This window comes from Anser brachyrhynchus, assembly GCF_964034855.1.
Source record: "Anser brachyrhynchus genome assembly, chromosome: 7".
In the NCBI taxonomy this organism is placed as follows: Eukaryota; Metazoa; Chordata; class Aves; order Anseriformes; family Anatidae; genus Anser; species Anser brachyrhynchus.
Window position 1 is genome coordinate 12,719,990 of NC_137701.1, and position 12,006 is coordinate 12,731,995.

Consider the following 12,006-nt stretch of genomic DNA (forward strand, 5'->3'; position numbering starts at 1 on the left):
GGTGGCCTTACAGAGCCCACAGCCCCCCGCAGAGCCCCGTGTCCCTGTCCCCACACACTGGTAATGCAGGGGGCTGCTCCCCAAGCAGCAGGCGTGCACGGCACCGTTCAAAGCCCCTCCGTGTAATTACAGAGCCGTGGTTTCTGCTGGGCTTCCGCACACTTAATCATCCTTTCTCATCTGCGTTTAATACCGTGAGCGCTGTCAGAGGGCGAAAACACAGCCTTTGCATCCAGAAGGACAAGAGTTCCCTGCAACAGCTGCTATATTTAACAAAAAACACACTGGGTTGCCATGGCAACCCTGCTTTCTAAAAATAGCAGTGCCATATACAGCACAGCCGAGAGCACAGGCAGCGCCGGCGGAAGCTGCTTCAACTGGGAAACACAAGGAGACTTGTATTCCTCCCGGGAACTGGCACCGAGCAAACGATGCGAAATCACCCGGTCCTTTATTAATTAAAGCCTCGATCCAGTGCAGAGGATCCCTGTTTCCCTTGTCTCAAACATCCCTCCGTCCCCTCCTGTGGAGGGGCTAAAGCATGGCCAGGAGGGATGCAGCCGCGTGCTGCCCTGCGCCAGGGTGCTCTCCCTCCTGGCACCCTGATGCCCGTGCTCCGGAGGCTTGCAGAGGCCAGCTGCTTGGGTTTTTGGGGTGGCAGGGGGGGTTTTTGTGCAGTTTTTTGGGGACAGGTTTTTGGGGGTCAGCTCTTTGGGCTCCCCCCCGCCAGCAGGTCTGTTCTGGTGAGGCTGAGTTGTGAAACCTCGGAGCATCTGGTCCTGCCTTGCTGGCTCTGCATCACCTACAGCGCGGCTCTCAGAGCCGTGCCCAAGGTGGGCAGGTTTCCAAATGGCTTTCTGACCTCTGCTCCAACATAACCTCTGGGCGTTAAACCAGGCTCGCCCCACGGGAACCTTCCTCTTTCTTCTCTGAAATTCCGACCCCATCAGCACAGCATTGTTAGCAAAACACGCAACGGGCACCCTCTAGCATGAGCCAGCCCAGCGCCTTCTGAAATCTGATTAGCAAGGCTGAGCAGTCACAGCCTGCTTATGAACAGCAGTTGCTTCCAATTGCAGGCTAAGCCCACAGTCATCTCGCTAATTCTCCTTGACATTTCTTGCTCCAAGTGGAAGGAGCACATTGCCAGCCTGCAGCCCCCCCAGTGCTGTTTCCATGCCTCGCTGCCCCGGCAGGGAGGATCGGCTGCACGCGTGCTGCAGTGCCCCGGCTCTGCTCTCCCCACGCAGCGCAGGCTTCTAGGAATCCTGGAGCATGGCAGTGGAGTGCCACGTGCTTTCTGGATGATGCACGGCTCTGCTTGACTTCTGCACCCTTCTTTAAAAGGAAGGCATTGGGTAGGGAGGAAGGGCTCTTGAAGAGGAAAATACTTCACGTTGTTGTTAGCAGTGTGTGTGAGTGCTCATTTATTCCCCCCTTAAGAAAAAAAAAAAAATACAACAACAAAAAAACACACTTTGCCAGACCTGGTGGGAACTTGACTCATTTTAGTGCAAGGTTTCCCCTATCTCATGACTGACACCAGCAGCCTTGGAGGGAAACAAGGAATCCTCCAGTGTGCACTTGTGGGATTACCTGCAGTGGATGGCAGCAGTGCCAGCACTTCTCCGAGAGTTGGTGTGCATTCGGCCTCAGTTTTCTGCCAGTCCTGTGTTTCATAAATTCTCCCCTGAGTGGAATATTTGGAGTATTCCCAATAATTTTCAAGGATCTTGAAACAGCCAAATTTAGGCTTCCGTATAGAAAAAGGGATTTGGCGTGCCTTGTGATCTCCATGGACCAACTGGCTGAGCAGGGACCATAGGACACGTACGTGCTGAAACCAACACATAATGGTGAAGTCTTACCACAGGTTGGAATATCATGGAAGATGATGTCATTTGACTTAAAACCTGGCTTTTTCAACAGCCCAGACCTCAAGCCACAAGGTGCAGGCACTCCGGGCAGCTCATGGTGCCCATCAGTCTGATGCTCTTACAAGTGCAGATGTAGCTGTTGTTTCTGCAAGCATAATTAGTCAGGAAGGAGAACAAGGTTTAAGCAACCAGACCTCATCACGTTCGCAGGTGAAGCCTGAAGCTGAACCCCAGGGATGGATAACCCTTGCGAAGCCCCTGTAGAGCCACCCTCAGACCTGCGCCTGACCTTCAGTCTTTGTGGTAGAAGACAAGGACATTGTTTTCCCTGGGAAAAGCCAGGGTGATAAAACACACATCAGGAGCATCACCTGCCATTTTGGACAGCTTGCCAATGCCACGCCAGGTCCACAGGCCATCTCTGCAGGCTTTCACACAAATTCATCATGCAAAACTAAAACCTCCTCTCTGCACACATGAGCACCAGGCTTTGCCAAATGCATGAATCCACATCCCTGCCGGGCACGTAGGGAGACCGAAGGGGGGAAGTCTGGTGAGCAGCAGGGCTCTCTTGTCTCATTGCATCTCCCAGCTGTGATGGACACATCAACGCTGCCTCCCCTTTGGCTCTTGGCAAGGGAACACGTCTCCCCTCCGTCCGCCATGTCACTGCCTCTGCGTTTGCTGAATGCACTGGCACGACGCGATCACTGCAAACGCTCTGCTACCCCAGACCACTGTGTTACTGGGCGCACTCTCACTACGTGTGCTCCCAGAGTCTGGTTGCAACCATCCCTGCAGGGAGCTGGCTGCAGGGAGCCGGGGCAGGGGAGCCGGCGGGGGCATCAGCATGGGATCAGCGGTGGCCTCGGGCGAGGACTTTGGGTTTTGTTTGCCTCATCATGCTTCGTCCTGACCCACTTCCTGGCCAATCCCCGCTCCCTGCGAGCTCAGTGCAGAGGGTGTATAAATAATGGATGTTGCTTTGACTCCCCCCACCACCTGCGCTGTCCCACTATCATTTCTGCTCAGTGTCTTTCTGCAGCCTCCCCCAGTCCCTAGGAGCTGAGCACAATCTCCCTTCTCTGTTTTATCTCATACCTGGCATTCATTTACCACTGCCCTGCGTCCTTCCTCCCTGCAATGCCCAGTATGGAGAGGGGTGGCGTTTCTTCAGCTCGCAGGCTGGTAGACACTGAAGACCGCATGCTGGTGGCTGTATCAGCAACACAGCAGCACCTCCTTGCTACTGACAGGGGCAGTAAATTCCCTGGCACTTGCAGTGCACAGGTAAGTCTGTGGTGTGTGTGTGATGTGTGAAAGGAAGCACCGGAACGGTGAATATTTCCCAGAATTTGCAAAATTGAAAAGGGTGTGGATGAGACTTAAACTAAATTCCGATGTGACGGCAGGAGGCCCAGCTCCTTGGGTTGGGCATGGATGCAGAGCACTGAGCTGGACCAAGTGGATCAAGTGGAGGATGCTTGCTGCTGGGGGCTGATGCTTTTAAAGCAAGGCAGGGAGTTAAGTGCACAGATCCTGTTATTGCTAATGGTGTTTGTGTTTAGAGCTCCCCAGGCGTTGCTTTAGAAACTGCCATGCCCAGGCTGTTAACCCAGTCTCACCTGCTGTTTAGCTTTTGATACTCAGATGCAAAATTGCATTGTGTTTAGATGTGCAGAGCATGTCTTGAAGTGCTTGCCACAAGAGCTGCAATTTTCCTCCTGTGCTCCTGCCGCTTGGCTGTTTGAAACAGAAAGGAGATGGAGCTGCACCACCTCAGAAAAGGTGGGCAAGCAGGCAGCGGTCCCACCTGCTCTCCTTGCTGGGAGGAGATGGGAAAGGGGAACAAGTAGTGGTGCTGAGAGGCCTGATGGGTGGAAATGGGAGCCCCTAAATGCCCAGCTCTTCATCCCCACTCCACTCACCCACATCTGGCAGCTCAGACCAACCGCTGGACACAGCCACTTCTCAGCACTGGATGCACAAGGCACAGCAACGGCAGAAGTATCGTGGACAAAGCTTAGTTCCTCAAGGCCCTCCAGTGTCTCACCTCACCAGCAGAAAGAGCAGAGATGAGCCATGGCTTCCTGCTGGATGCAGGAGGAATTTCTTACACAGACTTGTGTTAATGAGAAAAGCCTGGTTTCCCTGCTGCTGGCACAGCAGCGTCCCCCTGTGGGACCTTTCCCTCCAAGGGTCTTTCTCAAAAGAGGTGAACTGCAGATTTCATGGGGGCATCCTTCGTTCCCCAGGAGGATTTCCATCACCCTGTGAGGCTGGATTGCACGTGTATGAGATGGCAGCCTTCTGGAAGCTGCAGATACAGGCTCCCTCAAGCAGTGCTCACCATCAGGTGGGTGCTTTCACAGGGAAACCCAAGTCCTGATGGAGCTGTCCCAGCCTCAACCTGTTGACATCAACCACAGGTGTGCAACAATCCTGCACAGGCCTACAAAGCTTCATCTTTATGGACTGATAAAGTATTTGGTCAACACGTGAACTGTGCTGCGAGGGTTCAGTGCAACAGAGATCATGAACAGTGCTCAAGATTTGCACAGATGAGGCAGAATAAACACGGTAAGTTTCTTAATTTTCATGTGGATCCGGAGGGATTTATCTCCTGGGCTCAGCTGGGACACTCTGTGGGCAGCACAGTCCCAGTCCCAAAGAGGTAAGGAGAAGCATCCCAGCAGGCATGTCTCCCAGAGCAGTGAGTTGTCGCTGACCCACCATCCAGCTCACCAGATGACTGCGTGACATTGCCAGAGCCACCACGGCTCCCTCGTCCCGCTGCTGGCCACTGGAAAGCAGCTGGGCTCTGCCTGGCCACCAGCAAGTCTCCATGCAGCAGCAGCAGTGGGGGCAGGGGGCAAATGTTCACCATCTTCCTGGGGGTCTGGGCAGCTTGGGTGTTGGAAAAAGAGAGCGATTGTAAACCAGAGCCACCTCCCTTGCTTTGGCCAAGGGATGGTCCCAGGCAGCACAGTTGGTGCGTTTGTAATAAATCTGACCTGCTCTGTGCTTGCCAGCATACCCTGTGATGAACAAGCCCACTTCTGGCAGGCAGAAATGAGAAATATCTCAGCAAGACTTGTGTTTCATTAGGAGTCTACGGGAAGCCCATGTTACAAGCCAAAGGACACGCTGGTGCATCCAGCCTGCTGGAAATGATCTGACCCCGTCAATGACAGAGATCATCTGCATGCTCAGCATAGCTGCTCTCTGAAAGGAGGGTCCGCTTGCAGAGACAGCATCTTCTGATACAAATCTGGCCAAGTTTCTTCTTTCCAGGAGTTAAAGAAAAATAGAACATGATTTAACAAGCCTTCTCGTTGGCAGGAATGTCCTCTAAAATAAGAGCAGACGCTTGCTTCTCCTTGTCCCTTGCTTTGCATGCACTTGTATTTCTAAGATGATTTTTCTTCAGGTGATGTTAACACTTTCCGGGGCAGAAGCAAGCCAGAGAACCCACACAAGCCAAAACTTGCTATGCTGGGTGCTTCTCAAGCATCTCAGAGCACAGCTCCATTGCGTAAGTAGTGCAAGAGAATTTTGTGAGCTATGGTAAATCCTCTTTAGAGGGCCCAGCAAGCACAGGTCACCACTCAGCACAGAGAAGGGGCATTGCTGTTTCAGTGCAAGGCAGTGGGTGAATAGCAACCAAGCACTAGGTCTGCCACCAAGGACCAAAACCAAGCCCATCAGCCCTATAAATCTAGGTTTGGGGACATGGCAGAAGGGAGCATCCCACATGGGAGCCCTGAGAGGGGTCCAGCGGGGTGAGAAGCACAAGCTACGAACACAGCCAAGCACTGCAGCGGCCTTGTAGAACACAAAACCTGTGTCCTCAACCTCGGCCAAACAGGGATTTTGACAATATCCCTTTTTTAATTTTGTGTTTGCAGATTTTCCACTGAGGAATTCCTTGTTTAAGACAGATTTTGGTGGGACAGAAACAAAAAAAAAAACAAAAAAAAAAAAAAAAAAAAACTTTTCCAGTACACTTAGGTCGAAGGCCCTAAGACCAAACCTGGTCGCCAGAGTACAGCCAAACCAAAACAGATCTGGCACCAGGTACCTCCCTGTGACCTCTCCCTCTGGCCTTTTCTTGAACACAGCCTGGTAAAATCACCCTGAGTTTTGCCTTGGGTTTAATTCTTTGCTCCAAGCAGGGTCTGTCTTCGGGAGGCAGGAATTAAGTAGCACAGCTTTTCCAAAATAAACGGCTCCACAATTGCTTTTCCATAACAAGGAGGTTGTTTTCTTAGGGCAAACCATTTTTTATTCTTGCGGAAAGTGTCGGCAGGAGGAATAGCCAGAGAAAACCTGGCTATGCTACTATTCTGGAGCTATTATCATCAGGTAGAAAAGCCAATGAGTTTCCCCTCTGCAGTGTTTGTGGCCAAGCCAAGCTGGCAAATGGGAATGACCCGCTCCTTAACTCTTCCTTGGCTCAGTGGAGGATGTCAGAGTCGGGGTTCCCAATAAATACCCGTGGCTTGAGCTGGGGGTGTGGGGAGAACACTCTGTCTCCAAACCAAAAGGGCAAAGAAAACATGGAGCTGCTCCAGCGAGGGAGAAACGTCTGTAATTAATGTAGTGGGAAAATTACACGTTTATATAGCCCCCCCAAACACAATAGCAGACATCCATTTCCTGCAGGGCTGTGGACGCTTGCCAGACCGCAAATAAATCACAAAAACACAAAGCCAACAAGGAGGAAAAGAAAGAGGAATTATCACATAGGATGCAGCAGCCTTTGTACCAGGAAAATAATCAGTGTCTCCACCAGACATGTATTGTTTATCAATAATATTCTCTAACACTCCCGCCATTTGAACCTCATCAGGGAAGTGGTGCTCAGACTGCATGATGGAGGTCTCCTTGGATCCTGCAGGCTCCAAACGCACAACAGAGAGGTAGCCTGGGAGATGTACTGACCTGCCCAGGAGGCGTTTGTGGGACCAGAATGAAAAAAAAAATCCAAAGCAAGCACAACACAATACACTTGATATTAAATAGACTTTGGCATGGGGAAAAAAATTATGAATAAACCAAAGCTTCCTGCTTTCCTCTAGGGAGAGGGTGCCTGGTGTGCAGGGACGGAGGCACGCAATGGTCTGGCAGCACCTCCACTGGTGCTGGAGATAAAAAATTAAGGAACAGACAGTTTTAATGAGGACTTGGAGTCCTACTCCCATACATTTCCCTCCCCTCGTCTTTCCCCATAGAGGCTTTATGCCACAAACACCAACTTCACAGCATGTTCAGGTCAATGAGAGCCTCTCCATTGACTTTCAGCTGCCTTTGGCTCAGGCACTGGGATCACGGCACCAGTTTTATGACTTCCTCTGTGGCTTATGAATTTGGGCTTTATCAGCAACAGGAGACTGGAGGAGAAGGCCCATTAGAGGATTTCAGGAGGGCAGTTCCTGTTTTCTCCTTAGCCCGGGGCTGCGTTAAATGAATTGAGGGCCTGTGCCATACTTTCCAGCATATATTTTGGAGACAGCAATGCCGGTAAATGCGTGAATGCGTGAGCACTCCTAAGTGTTTTTTTTTCCTACCTCTACTCTGTGTGTTTTAGGGTGAGTGCTGCTGGCCAGACTCCTGACGGAGACCATGCAGGGCACTGGGAGCTCTGGCTAGCAGGGTCCCACCATGCAGGTGCCTGTGCCTAGCCCAGGTAGCCAGGACTCAGGTGTCCTCCACAGCACAGTACTGCGTGTTGAGTGGCTTCCTCCAAGCCCAGGGGCAGCACCTGATTTTGTGCAAGCTCCATGAGAGGGTCTGCAATATGTTTTACTGAAGCAAGATTTAGGTTGAAGATCTTTAGGAGGCACCCAAACCCATCCCCTATTGCTCATGTGGAAGCATCCCCATCACCTTTACGTGCTAAAGGAACATTCAAATGTGGTCTGTCAGGCTGCAGTTGGTTTATCTCACTGAGCATTCTTATTTTCCTGCCTTGCCACCAGAGGTTCATCAGAACCAGAGGACTCAAGACCTGGAACAGCTTAGATTAAATTCCTAACCCATTCCTGGCTCACCAGCCCCAAAACCTCACACTTCTTGCTCTTATTCTCCCGTTCCTGGGAGGGAAGGAGGAAACAGAGCCAGTATTTAGCAGTATCAGGGGACCAAGCAAAATGCTTTGCCACACCTAAGGCATTTAAGCTTTTCCTTTCTTCCCTTGGACAACTAAAATAAATAAATAAAAAAATAAATAAATATTTTAAAAAGTGAAATTGCATATATTGACACACACACAGAAGTGAAACATTTTTTTAGGAGAAAATCATATTTCTCTAGCTGATTATTGGCTGCCATTCAGGACATAGGGAGAACAGCAGCCATTAATGTCTGACTGTTCAGTGATTGGGCTTTTGTGTTTTGAACAACATATTTAACTCTGATAAAGGTATTAGTGCATTTCTTGGACAGAATAATAAATTGTTAAATGCAAAGCCCTCTATTTATGCACTTCAATGCTGAGAACTTAAATGCAAAGCATTAAAGCATCCAAACTCTCCAGGTCCCCACAGCAGTTCTTTCTGTGCTAGACAAATGAAGTACTTGCACTGGTCTGGCTGTATGTGAGGGGTGCACATTTCGGGGCCTAAGGCAGGAATGGATGCTTCCTGGGTATTTGCTCCAGCAGTAATATCCTCCGCACCGAGTACATAGCAAGCTCCCTCTTGAGCTCATTATGACTAAGTGGCACACAGGAACCGATAAGCACATTCAGGATAAACACATCTGGAAGCGGGTTGCAAGCTACAAAGAAATGCTTATTAACACACTTTTCAGGGTAAAAATGGAGCAAAACTGAAATATGGCAAGCACAATTTAAAGTTTTATGTTTTTGGAAAAAAGAAAAAAAAAAAGAAAAAAGAAAAAAAGAAAGCCTTCCTCAAACCAGAGGATTCAAAGCAGCTTTGACATTTTCCAAGCAACAGAATAATTTTATTGTTTGTTTGTTTTGTGTTTCCATTTTCTTTCAAGCAATATTGTCCCTATTCAGGCTTTTGGCTTGTGGAAAAACTTCATTTCTAAACTGGAATGAAAGACAGAGATTTTCACAGCAACAACCCCAGCCTCACTGTTCCCCCTTGGATCCACGCCACAACCAGGTGGGTTTTTGAGGGGTTTGGCAGGGCATAGCTCACAGGGTACAGCATCCCTCGGGGCCACCTACATTATCTTTTTGAAAAGACCCCAATCTGTCCAACTTGGTGTATGTCCGGCAAATGTGCTGGACCACAGCTGGAGGCCAAATCATCCAAGCCAAGAGGGGAAAGGCTGATCCATCCCTGGCACTGGGGCCCAACCCAGGAGAAGGGAAATGCCCAGGGAAACGCCTGGGCATCCTTCTTCAATGGCCAGGGGGGCAAGGGGGAGAGTGCCACCCATCCCGGATGCCACCCATCGGGGTTCCTCCTTTATCCAAAACACACACAAAAAAAACTCATCCCATGTCTGTAAATCTCCAGACAAGCAATGTGCTACCAGTCCTGAAGCATGCTGCAGCCCCCACAACTATGTGGACTCAGGTTAAAGGGTGTCTTTAAAGATGTAACAGGATGTTCCAGAGTCAGAAAGCACTTGGCAGTTCAGGCAACAGTTGTTAAAGCCTTGTGTCCTTGTTAAGTGTCGATATATTGAGGGGGAGAACTTCAGCAAGGTACAGCTCCAGCAAGAGGCAGCTTGCTTAAGGCAGTGTGACCCTAGGGAAGTGCACAAGATGGCACTTGTACACATGACATCCAGGGCATAAAACTAATAAAATAACACTCAGGGTGGGTCCTGAGCTGGGTGGAGAACAAGAAATAGGAGGTGTGCAGAGAGGAGAAAGCTAGGTTAGTCGGTCCACACAGGCAGCAGGACCTGGTGATCCTGAAGGTCTTTTTAACCTGGAGGATTCCGTAGTTCTGTGTGGAGAACTTGGAGGGAGGAGTTTCAAAGTAGGATGGAATCCATCAAAGCCAAGGGTTGGCAGCAAAATACTGTTTTGCTTTCGGGTGCCAGGCCAAAAGGCACTAGGCAAAAACAAACAAACAAACAAAAAACAAAAACAAAAACAAAACAAAAAAAGGTTGTTGGGTCAGAAAATGGGCTCCCATGCACACATCTGGCAGGGCAGGGGATGTGGGATGCTGCTCCCATCAGAGGTGCAGGCACAGATCATACCATGGAGCAGAGGCTGAACCCTGAAAAGCCAACAGAGATGGGGACAACACTGGTCCTATGACGAGCGTGTGAGGGAACTGGGGTGGTTTAGTCTGGAGAAGAGGAGGCTCAGGGGATAACTTATTGGTCTCTACAACTGCCTGAAAGGAAGGTGTGGGGAGCTGGGGGTCGGCCTCTTCTCATGGGTAACTAGTGATAGGACCAGAGGGAACAGCCTCAAGTTGTGCCGGGGGAGGTTCAGGCTGGAAATGAGGAGACATTTCTTCTCAGAAAGAGCAGTCAGGCACTGGAACAGGTTGCCCAGGGAGGTGGTGGAGTAACCGCCCCTGGGGTGTTTAACGAGAGGTTGGATGTGGTGCTTGGGGACATGGATTTCAGCCCTCCAACCCAGGCTGACCTGCATCTGAAGACTTCCACCTACAGTGTCAAAAGAGGGCCTTTTCCCCTTCAGTTCTATAAAAAGGAAGAAAAAGCCTGCACAAAATTATTTTAGGCTAACCCTAAAGTGAAAGTTCATTGTCTTTAGCTAGACTTCAAAAACAAAGTCTCTGACCTGAAATGTTTAATTTGACCTAAATTCTTTTACTTTGCTTTTGGTTTCTGGGATACATTAAGGAAATGGGCCAGTTTTAAAATACAACAATAGTTTAACTCAGGCTTTTTTTTACAGTCACCTGTTTTTTCTTTATTTTTTTTTTTTACAGATCTCTGACAGATCTCACTGAACCCCTGGTTTGAATGCTAAAGAAGTTCAAGGATGGCCCAAAATCCCAAAATAGCATGTTCTGGGATGACCTGAAGAAAAAAAATAATGGTCTGGTGCACTTTGGAGGGTTTGGCTGGTTGGTTGATTGTCGGGTTTTTGGTTTGTTTTGGTTTTTGTTGGTTGCAAAATATTTAACAAGGGAAAGAACCATCTTTCCAATTAAGTCATTTGAGAAAATGCAGTGCTTACTCAGTCAGATGGCTGTTTTTAACAACAGCATCTTTCTAGGTTTGAAGATCTGTCAGGACCAGGGTAGAAACAACCATTTCCCTTCATGCCAAGTGCCCTTGAGTTGTAGAACCACTGCTTCTAACCTCGTTTATGAATAATAATGCTAGTTGCACTGTGTTTTCCTTTGCTTTCGTGGTTTATCCACTTGGGAATCAGATTATTGCCTCATAAAACAGTGCAAGGCTACTATTAGCCTGTAATTGATACATTAAAAAATAGGTAGAGGATATCTATGGAAAGTAACTGCTCTGCATAGGGCACTCAGTACTTTATAAGCCTAAATAACTCTACTATACCACACAAACACCTTTGCTTCTGGCACTACAGAAAGCCAAGATCAAATCAGCAGAAAGCAAGATACAGAAGGAGAAGCAATCAAACCTCAGAGATGCTCCACACTGATATCCAGAAACGACAGCCTCTCATTTCTCTGTTTGACTGTGGCTGCCCCCCTGAGTTGCCCTATCCCTGTCACAGCCACCACATCTGAAAACAGCTGAGCCAAAGACATGAAGAGGAGGTTTGAAACTAAGATCAGCTCAAAATGCAAAGCACAAGTGCAGGAAACACATTTCACCTACGTCTGGGACATTCAGAAGGCCCCTGGGTATCTCCTGGACATCTCCGAGTGCAGGTTGTGCATCCCCTGCAGGCTCCCTGGAGCAGCATATGGGTTCCAGCTGAACGTCTCAGAAGAGCAGCTTTTCACTCAGGGTATCTGCTCCCTTATAAGACTTCACTCTTAGCCCTGCCCCCAGCCATGTTTCTAGCTAGAAATTCAGTGCAGGTAGGAGAGGAAGTAAGATGCAACATTTCAGCCCTCTTCACGAGCTCCTCAGGGCTTGCAGTGGACATTTCAGTTGACATGGGATATGACTTGCTCTTGCTAACAGCTGCAAAGCTCTTGGAAAGCACCTGCCTCACCAGCACTGTGTGCCC

General features: G+C 49.2%; 1 long non-coding RNA gene across 2 annotated transcripts; it reads left to right on the forward strand.

Moving 5' to 3' along the window:
* The first annotated feature begins 2,425 nt into the window (after nt 1-2,425).
* LOC308197955 lies at nt 2,426-10,902 on the forward strand. Of its 2 annotated transcripts, XR_013953475.1 has the most exons (4): nt 2,426-3,167; nt 4,133-4,457; nt 4,986-9,013; nt 10,775-10,902. It is a non-coding gene; the product is annotated as an uncharacterized lncRNA (long non-coding RNA). The 2 variants fall into 2 exon arrangements; XR_013953474.1 differs by having other exon boundaries at nt 4,133-9,013.
* The last annotated feature ends 1,104 nt before the right edge of the window (nt 10,903-12,006 follow it).